General features: G+C 43.5%; 1 pseudogene; it reads right to left on the reverse strand.

Moving 5' to 3' along the window:
* Positions 1–3667: 3667 nt before the first annotated feature.
* On the reverse strand, positions 3668–5786 carry LOC103727439 (annotated as a pseudogene).
* Positions 5787–6233: the final 447 nt, after the last annotated feature.

Below are 6233 nucleotides of genomic sequence, written 5' to 3' on the forward strand. Positions count from 1 at the left end.
TACATGTGCCATTCAACACTGACTCAGAACTCAAGCTGATGCTTTCAAAATGTCAGGGAAGGAAGTGGCAGTTCACTCCCCAGCTCACGTTCACAGGTACCCTAAGAGGCCACTAGGTGCACTGGCTGAATTGCTGTCACTTCTATAGACATATGTCAGATACTGGCCTCAGCTGAAGGTGCTGAGCTGATCACAGCAGAAGGGTGGGTGGGGGCAGGTGCAGGACTTACCCAATTCACCCAAGAAAGCTTTCCACTATCCCAAAAGGCACAATCTAGGTCAGGGAGAACAGATTAACTCTGCAAGAGATGCCCAGAGTGGAGCTTTGCACGTGGGTGGAGAGAGACATATTCAATGTATCATAGCTTCTGTACAGAAGCTTATGGATGCTCCGGTCAGCAGGGGGTGAAAGCATTCCAATGAGAAACTAGGCGGTCGCTTCACGCAGAGACTGACGTGTGTGTTGGGCAGGAGGGTGTCCGCTGGAGAGCAGAAATCCCTGTCTCTCCTCTGGGAGCTTGCTATGCAACCCACCAGCAAGCTGGGCTGGCTTTTTCTTCCTCTAGGCTGGGTTTTGAGGGAAAGAAATCCAGCCTCTGACCTGTCACTTTGGCTCCACCTCAGTGAAACCCAGCCATCAGCAGGACAGGTGCCTGTGGCTACTGCCCTGGGGGCCTATTTCCACTCAGGCCATGTTCCTCAGGGATCTTTGGAAACAGCTTTCACTAGCTTCTCCCTTTTCGTTCTTCCCCGGAGCAAATGTGTGTGTATATTGAACTGAAGCCTTCAGTACTGTAATACAGCTAAAATAGTAATGATAATAGCAACGATAATAATAATAAAATTCTGACAGCTTCGAACACAGATCCTCCTGCTACTTTTAAATTACAGGCAATGTTCTCTCCCTTGCTCCGTGGAACAATAAAAGGGAAAAATACAAAAAGGCAGGCTGGGAAGAAGTGTGATGCTTCCGTGCGTGGGAGGAATCGTCTGGGGAGCGTTTCCAGGGAACTCTGGCAGGGAGGCTCTTGTTCATGAAGGGTTTCCCCAGCAGTGCCTGCAGTGGCAGGATAACAGATGGTCTCTGCACCGCAGAAGGGAAAATACCTTTTGTCTTTGCAGTGCCTTTCACTGCAGGCAAGCACATAGCGGGGCTCTCTTTGTAGGCACTCCTGATCCCAAATGCAGCCTCTGTCACGAGGCATCACATATTTCTCTGTAAGACTAAAAATAGTCTTTTCACAGTACTGTGTTTGTGGAAGTCATCAGCCATGAAGAGTGCCGCGTCCTTGTTTAGAGGCGCAGCTTCTGCAACGCTTGAGTGAAAAGCTGAAGGCATTTCGTTTTTGAGATTGTCAGAAATTCACAGGCCCCCTGCTTATGCCTCCCCTCCCCCCACCATGCTGACCTCATTCTTTCTGTCTTCAGGCTTGTACCGTGTGTGGAGACCAGAGACCGCAGGATATTGGATCATAATTTGAAAAGGTCTTCCTTGTTAGACCACGGGCTTGGCATACTTAAAAAGGGAGTTAAGAAAACCTCAGTTACTGTTGAAATTTTCAAGTACTCTGCACCTTTTATTTGCAATTTTGCAATTGTCTTCATTTGTTTTATTTGTAACCTTAGACATAATTTATTTTATTTTATTGCTACCACATCACAAAGACTGCCAATGTGTAGGACTCCGAGCAGTCAACACAAAATAGCTCCTTAGAAACTAAACTGATTTTTTAAAAAAATTTAAGAATTTCATGCATGAATATTGTGTTTGCACTATTTCTGTCCCTTACAGTCCCCATCCAAATCCTCCCATGCCCCCCCACTCCCTCTCAATTTAGACACAATTTATGAGAAAGATTCAACAAAATGGAGCAAAAGCAGAATTTTACATTGAATTCTCACTACAGCCCTGCGGTGTATTATTGATTTCTCAGTTCTAAGGATAAGAAATGGAGATGCAGAAAGGCTGAGGTCCTCTGAGGCCAAACTGAAGAGTAGTGGACACTGTGGTCTCCTACTGTGCCATGCTATCAAGGTGAGGCTAGAGCTGGTTCTGTTAACTGGGCAGGAATAAAGACATCCCAAATGACACTTGTGCCCCTCTCTTTAGCTATCAGACTATTTAGAATGCAGCCCAAGGAATTCGAATTTCCCCAGGAATCTCATGTGGGAGAAGGAACTGGCTGGGGGCTAGTGGATTTTCTCCTGGAAAGTTAGGGCCTCTAAAGGTGGACCTGGGGATGGAGGAGGGGAGGTTGTGGACCACTTTGTTCCTCTTCCCAATTTAACCACATTAAATATATCACCTATTTTTGGGACTCTTACTATGACTTGCATGTTTAATTGGTCTCTCGAGGATGGATGGCCAGCCCTGACTTGGTAGGAGACCTCTGGGCCCAAGCTCTGACTCTAAACTCCAGTAAGCATTGTGGTTCACCCTCCTTTCCAGCCCATCTCTACACTGGCACAAGGGTGGCTCATTTACTTCCACTGCTGATGGCTCTTGATGCTCCAAAGCCCCTGTGCAGAGTCTGAAGTGAGATGCAAGCTGAGCCTGGTTATTGTTAGTACAGAACTGAAGCTTGTGAACATGTAATAAATTTGCATAGACAGCATTTGGACCTGCTGGACCTTTCCTCTGTAAGTTAGTAATCCTTTTTACACTTACCAGCTTTCTCTTCCCTCTTCTGGTCTTTTTCTTTACCCCCTGTTACTTTTCTTTTGTCCCTTTGTGGAATGAGAAACTCATTGCAACCCACCTATAGGTTTTAAAGCCAACAAATGACTTATTTTGTTATTTCTGAAACAGATATTTTAGAGAATTTGGCAACAAACAAATAAAAGCATACTCTATGTTGGATTTTTAAATTGCCTGACTCATAAGAAATTTGTGAAGCTATTCAAAGCCATTGTTACAGAGGCAGGTGATGAAGAAGAGCCCCCCCCCCCGGCATAATCATTTGTCACTGTGTTTTAGTGTTTATCTGCACTGGATGAATCTACTCTCTGAATACTCTCCTATTACAGATGGCCCTGATCATTTTTATATCCTCTTTGGTGTCTGGTAGGTATATTGGTATTTCAGTTAATTTAATTCTTATTAAAAAGTGTGTATATGTTAGAGAGGTAAGGGAAATGAAATACACAATTGAGGAGGGAAAAACCTTTTACTTTTAGATTTTTAACTACTAAATCATTAATTTGACCTATTGATCTTTCTATATTCTCATACACTAGATGGACGCTTGAATCTGGTGAATAATTTCAAGATTCTGTTATTTCTGAAAACCTGCCAGACTTATTTGGACAATGCTTCAAAATAGATATGAAAGAAAATGTCCAGCAAACATGTTTTGAACACTGTTTTGTTTAATTTTTTTTTTAAAGAGTCACCAACACTTTTATTTTGCACTAAGAACCACTGGGAATCTTGCCTGTGGCCACCTTGGAGATTACACTGGAAGTATGAGGGCTACTGACACTAGGTGGGAAATGAGGCGACAGAAACAAGGAGTTGGACCGATCACATGATTATAGAGCTGAGGTTTCCAACGGGGCTTCAAGTGGTCAGGTGTGGCTTCCGGCTTCTAAGAAAGCAGTAGTAGGAGAGGGAGCTGACTACAGAGTCCTGGAAAATGCTGGCCAGGCTCTAGCTACCTCGATGACATCAGGGGCAGGGTCTAAGCAGCTGGTGGTAACTGAGGGCTCCAGGAATCGCTGGGCCATTGTTTACTGGGCAGTGGATTCTGAAGGACCTACTGGCAAACTTGGCCTTGCTGCCTACTTCACCTTCAATTCTGAGGATCTGACTGTACTTGGCCAAATGCTTGGATCAGCAAGGCATATCAGTTTTGATCTGCCTGGTGCAGAGCCTCACCACCACTTCAGCAATGAAGGCACCCTCTCTCTCACTAGAGCAATGGGACACCATGACACTGCAGCCGTCAGACTGGACCAGGTTGCATAGCTGCAGAGAGTTGGTTACAGAACCGATCTGATTTACTTTTATGTAGTTACAGGACTTCTTGCCTATAGGCTTGGCAATCCATTCCTGGTCAGCTACTGTGAGATCATCCCCAACAACCTGGATGCCTAACACTAGCTGTGAACTTCTGTCAAGCTTCCAGCCATCCTGGTCAAAGAGATCTTTGATGGAAACTACTGGATAGTCCCAGATGAAGGACTTATACAGATCAGTCAGCTGGTCAGGTGTAATGTACCTACTGGCATCACCAGGAGACCAGGTCTTATTTGCCAGACCTGAAGAACTAGGAGGCAGCTACATCCATGTGGATGACGACCTTGTCAATGTACGCAGCCTCCCCAGTTGCTTTCTTCAGCAGCTACAGGGCTTCTTTGTTCTCCCAGATGTTAGGTGCGAACACTTACATTTGTGGTGTCTTTCCAGCATTTCTCTTTGATGAAGTTCTTCATGTTGTGGTGAACCTCCACTTCAAGGTGCATGGCTTCCTAGAAGCTGGATGCACCACAGGCAGGATCATGAACTCCTGCTTGGCCTGTTTCTTGCCAGCAAGATCACCCCTGCTGATCACGTAGAAAGCCAGGACTGGCAGGATAACTTTGGGGTTACCAGTCAAGTCTGTGACATGTCAGTACAGGGGCACCACTTCCCTGCAGCACCAGTTTTGAAGACAGCAAGGGATGCTCCCAGATGGCATTTGTCCCAAACTTAGATTTATTTTCAATTGTGTCCATTTCAATAATCAGTTTGTCAATCTGTTCCTTGACATTCAGTTTCTTGTTAACCAGAGCAGGTGCAATAAATTTTTTTAAAATTATTTATTTAAAAACTACATGATTAGAAGAAGCATTTCATTACAGCATTAACACATTCAATAACAATTTCCAGAGCAAAGATGCATCTTGTATTAGTCACTTTTCTGTTGCTGTGATAGAAACACTGACCAAAGCAATTTATAGAAGGAAGAGTTTATTTGAGCTTATGGTCCCAGGGGAATTACAGTCCATCATGGCAAGGAGGCATGGTTGCTGGAGATATCTGGACCAGGAGCAGCAGAAGCTATGCTCTCTCACATCATCACATAGGTACAGGAAGCAAGAGAGCAACTGGAGATCCGGCAAGGCTTAAGAATTCTCTAAGCCCACCCCCAGTGACGTGCTTCCTCCAGGATAGCCACATCTTCTAAAACCTCCCAAAACAGTGCCAAACATTTGGAGCCTATGAGGGACATTTTCATTCAAACCACCACACATCTCTTTCAAAATTGGCTGTAAATTTTTAAGCTCATAGTTGAATTAATACAGTTATACAATATTAAACTCAATATAAACCCTATATACCCAGAGAACTAATCCTAGTGCAGAGAGAGCTGGGCCTTTTACATCAAACAGCAATTAAGAAAATGTAGCTAAGAAATGGAAGCAACCTAAGTGTCCCTCAACTGATGAGTGGATAATGAAAATGTGGTGCATTTATACAATGGAGTTCTACTCAGCAGTAAAGAAAGATGAAATCATGAAATTTTTAGGTAAATGGATGGAACTAGAAACAGTTATACTAAGTGAAGTAACACAGACTCAGAAAAAAAAGTTTTATTGATATGCTCAAAGGCCTTTGAAACACCCTTCCCCACGTAGCACATTTTATCATTGTCCTAGAGTTCCAGGGCCTCAGAGATACCAGTGAAGGTACCACTGGGCACAGCAGCTCAGAAGAGACCTTTTGAGGTGTAGGGGTCAACCTCAACAGTGGGATTCCCTCAAGAGTCAAAGATCTCTCTGGCATGGATCTTGAGAACAGACATGGTGAATTTCTGGCTGCTGGGTTGCTATGTAGGAAAGTAACAGATGGTGCTGTGGGTACTGAGGAGAGTGGTAAGAAGAAAGTTGTGGGTGTGGAAATCCTGAGCAGCACTAATGTTTTTTCATTACCATAAAACTTGAATAGAAAAAAAAGCATTCTACAAAAATATTGGGTAGGGATTGTGATAAAAAGGTATAAAGTTAGTCTTCTAAAAGAAACAAATAAAAATTCCTTTTTTTGATATTGTGTCTTTTGTAAGAAGTCTTTTGATGATGCAAAGGTTTCTTTGTGTGTGTGTGTGTGTGTGTGTGTGTGTGTGTATATCTACAATTAGGTGAGAGCTGAAGGAGCGTGAAGAGCAAAACAGCTGTTGTAACTTTATTGTTGAAATTCTTATTTTATTTAGCAAATTCCTTCCTAGGAACAGATGTGCTAGTTCAGCGAATAA

Source organism: Nannospalax galili, unplaced genomic scaffold (genome assembly GCF_000622305.1).
Source record: "Nannospalax galili isolate Female #2095 unplaced genomic scaffold, S.galili_v1.0 scaffold128, whole genome shotgun sequence".
In the NCBI taxonomy this organism is placed as follows: domain Eukaryota; kingdom Metazoa; phylum Chordata; class Mammalia; order Rodentia; family Spalacidae; genus Nannospalax; species Nannospalax galili.